At 41.2% G+C, this 4350-nt stretch overlaps 1 protein-coding gene across 1 annotated transcript in view; it reads left to right on the forward strand.

Moving 5' to 3' along the window:
- Positions 1–210: 210 nt before the first annotated feature.
- Positions 211–4350, forward strand: part of SPOPL (speckle type BTB/POZ protein like) — a 54057-nt gene continuing 49917 nt past the window's right edge. Inside the window, exon 1 of the mRNA XM_081337056.1 lies at positions 211–567. The gene's annotated coding sequence lies outside the window, so the exon portion shown is untranslated. The remainder of the gene's footprint in view (positions 568–4350) is intronic.

Genomic DNA, 4350 nt, shown 5'->3' on the forward strand with positions numbered 1-4350 from the left:
GCATTAACTCAATTTTGAATAGCCCCTCCCCGCGAACGGCCCGGGTGGCTTCCGACGCTGATTTGCCCCGCGCTGTTTCGGGCCGTGACGTAAGCACGCACGCTGCGTCTCTCCCGGAAGTGAGGAAGCGGTGCGGGTCCCAGTAATAGTAACAAGCGGCTGTCTGGGCTTGTACGGTGCCCTCTGCAAGGGTTTTCCCCCCCCCCCATTTCCCAGACTTTGGCTAGCCCGGACAGGGCAGCCCGGGGAGGGGGAGCTCCAGCGCAAGGGGGGCCGAGCAGAGCTCCTGCTTTGGCTTCCCCGCTGAGGGGTGGCTGAGCAGCAGGAGGAGGTGGCGGCGGCGGCGGCGGCGGCTGTGGGGGGAGAGAGAGCAATGCGGCTCCGCCGCCAAGAGCTCTGCCCGGACGCCACGCTTCCGCCACAGCCCGTTCCTTCTCCTCCTCCTCCCCCCTCCTCCTCCGCCCTCCTCACGCCATCACTGGGGGCCACGGCGTAGAGGCGCGCCCCCCCTCCCTCAGCACCGTAGGTATGAGACCCGCCGAGACTCCCCGCCAGCACCAAATTCGGGTATGTGATGTCTGTTCTTGCTAGCCGTAGATTAGCTGGTGGAGGTGGTGGATAATGGTGGTGGTGGTGGTGGTGGTGCGAAGAACAACAGCAGTGATCACACCGTGGCCTTCCTCAGAACCATCATCATCATCATCATCACCACCACTCTTGCTTTCCCTGTTCTCCCCCATCCACCCACCCACCCCTTTTTTTTCTTTTCTTTTTTAAACCCAGCAGAGAGTGGTTTGAGTGGAAATTGCCATCTGGACTTCTTTTGCGGCTTGGGATCCTCTCATTCCATTCATTCAGGTTTTTCTCGCCTTCCCATGAATCTGCAGGCTGGTAGGGAGGCCAGGAGTTTCCACTTCCTTTGAAAGAGGAAGGGAGGGGAGGAGAAATGAAGTGGCCAGCCAAGAACTGAAGGAAGGAGAAAGCTTTGGCACAGCTCTTTGGCTTTGGCCATGCCAACCTTTCTCAGATTCTCCAGCAACTGATGGGGCAAGAACCTGCAGTGTTCTTTCTGGTGCTGCTTTTTCTTGATACCATTTCCTTTTTCTTAAAAAAAAATATTATCCTCCTTTAGGAGTCAAGATAATGCATTCTAGAGATGGGTATTTTATTTTTCATTGGCTTTAAGGGACTATTGCAAATTTCAGAATGTAGCTTGTTGAGCAAATGCTTTCCGTCCTTCTGGACTGCAAAGTGACCTTTCTAGAGGGACCTATTCTTGTTTAGATGAGTACACTTTAGAAAGGTATAATTCAGTTGTAGTTGCTTCATGGATCACTTCCACAGTTTTGTGATTATATATAAGTTCTGATCATGTTCCAGAAGTATAAAAGGCTTGGCACTTTAGAAGCTAATAAACATACTTTAGCATAAGATTCTTTAAGCTAAAAGTGTGTTTTTGTGAATCAGTATATTGGATAAAATAGGCCCTAATTGCTACAGGAGCTTTGGTTTTAAAACAGCAGCATATGGTTATAGTTCTTTATAAGGTCTTTTGTTATGCTATTTTATATTTATTAGTCCTCAGGCTCAGATACTGCCTGAGGAGCCCCTGATGTTCTGTGGAGATGGTGGGACAAAAAGGAAACCTCAATTGTAAGCAATAATTTCCAGAGATAAATAGCCTCAGAGGTATGATCATGAATGTGTGAGTTGGTGGGCTCTGATTCATACAATAATAGAACTCAGGCTCTAACCTCTAGCTGCAACTTGTTACATAGAAGGGTAGTTGGAGCCAAATAAGAGGCATGAAGGAAGAGCGGGCTTTTACAACCACCAGATCATCCATATCAATTTCTGCAGTGCACTTTTACTTTCTAATCTAAACTTACTAAACTCTCCCTTGAGTTTAAAGAGCAAAAGTTTCTTTTAGCTAGTTCTTTTCCACTTCTTTAAGGACACCTGTAGCTCAGATATCATCTATGACTGCCCATGTCAACTATCAAAGTCCTCATTAGCACTGTTGACAATCAGATGGAAATTCATTGTGGTAATCCTGATTGCTCTGCTTAAGCAGCAATGAGACTTCAATAAGAAGGACTCAAGGACTGCTGCAGAAGTTCCTATGTTACACCTAAGCATGTTTTGTTGAATATACAATGAGTGACTTCACACATTGCACTGTCATAAGCCATAATGGCTGAATTTCCATAATTTGCTTAGTCAACTAGACCACTTTATAGTTTAGTATAATGCATAGCCCTATCATTTGTAGCCTGGTGGAGAACAAGTTGAAGAAGAGGAGACCATTACTGCATACTGTAGATTAGATTTGTACAGAGAGAGGAGTTACTCTTGCCTTCTTTTGGATTGGTTAAAAAAAACCCCTCCCATTTCAGATATTGTACACTATTCTTTCTTCTCGGGATAATATTGCCAAGGCTTATCAAGCTATTTCTGTTGTAGCTTATTATATGCATTTCATTTCAAATCTGTACTAGTTTTAGGTAATGATTTATACTGATGTAAATTTATGTGTTTTTTTCTGACACTGTTTTCACTTTACCTGCAATATTAGTATAAAAAGTCTTTTTAAAAATTGATTGGATAAAACAGGTGAACAATAAAGTGAATATAGTCTCATGCCGTAAGACTTTCTTCTTCTAAGTGAATCCCCTCAGATGTTCTATAAAGGGTTTTCCCAACCGTCTGCACCACAGGTAGAGAAATGCAAAGAGAAAGGAAAATTTATCCTGTGTAAGGATGCCATTCCATCAGTAGGTAGATGTAGCCTATTTCAAAGACTGGAATGTAAGAGAGATTGTGTTGGGTAGCAGTTCCAGCATTTATGGATTTTATTTTCAGTATTTAATTTGAATACAGTTTATTTGCTTGTACATTAGTTAGCATTCACAATCCAGATTTCTGCTTGGCAAAATATTCAAGAACCTTTTAGGAACCCTTTTTCATAGCTTTAAGCTGTTAATTATATTTGCTGTGTAACTCCAGGAGCAATGAAAATAGCTATTAAAATGGTATAGACCCTTTTGGTCTGTAATCTTTAGGAACCACATTGCAGAGCAGTTTGAAATATTCCAATAATAGGTTTTGCAATGACTACCTTTTAGTCCTAAATGCAATTACCAGGATGCAGGTTAAATTATTTCAGTGGAACTTCAGCATAACTTATTTTGAATCAGTAATGGCTCAAATTAATCTGCTTCAACCTTTTTTTTTGTAGTTACACAGGAAATGAATCTGATATGGTGCTATTGCTGAGGTCACATTGTAGTTACTGAATCACACTATTTACTACAAATTACATGTCTCATCTTCTTTGGTAGGCAAGAGTTGGTCCTCCTATGGCAATAATTAACTTTTAATTAATAGTTTTCAAGCACCTCAAGTATGTCAGATTGTGTTTGCTTCTTCTCCAGTATAAAGGGAAAGTGGTTTGTGCTTGGTGAAAATTCTCTTCAAATTTAGTGAATTCTAAAACTGCTAGGTATTGTATATTTTACAAAGAGTTCCATGAATATGCAAAAACTGGCATAAGTGACCAAGTTTCACAGAATTCTTATAAAATCTTTTTACTTGATTATTACTCTTGGATGACTATTGTGGACAATTGTGTCGTGTTTGTATCTCACCTGTTAATGAGTTACCGTAATAAGGCTCCTATCTCAAAAGTTCACTCCAAGGGGTTATATCATAAAGATAAACTCTAATAAGCATCTTTAGTCTAAACATACTACTGAGAAGCATTTACAGCGCAAATATATATTTAAAAAGCAGCTTTTTGTCTTGTGGTTGGAAAGTAATCTTTGTATTAAGTGAATGAATGAAATAGTTTTATTTTATCAAAGAAGTACCTACCAGGAAGATGTAGTCTGCTCACATTTGCATTTTGTAGATTGATGAAGAGAAGAGTAGGGACTATTTTATATCAGTGAAAGCAAAGGAATAGATCCCGAGGTAATGCATATGCTTTTTGCTGATAGGTTTGTGGTTTGAAAAAAAACCCCTACCTTTTACCATTTTGTAGCAACACATGTTTGGTAACAGACTAAGCCCTTCTAGATGGTACTATCACTACTCTGCAATCGCTCTGAATTTTTTTGAAATCAGCCCTGTGGTTGTCTTTATTCATTCTGACTTCAGATTGTTGACAGCAGATAGGGAATACTATGAGCCAATCAGTGCTCCCTTCAGCCAACCAGTAGGAGAATGCAAAAGTGATCAGTTAATTACTATGCCTAGAGCTACAGCAGCTCCTGGAGTAACAAAAATCCTCTCAAGACTACTATTGAAAACTGAATAATTAATGGCTATTCCTACCCTTACGTTTATAAC

This window comes from Vipera berus, assembly GCF_964194415.1.
Source record: "Vipera berus genome assembly, chromosome: 1".
In the NCBI taxonomy this organism is placed as follows: domain Eukaryota; kingdom Metazoa; phylum Chordata; class Lepidosauria; order Squamata; family Viperidae; genus Vipera; species Vipera berus.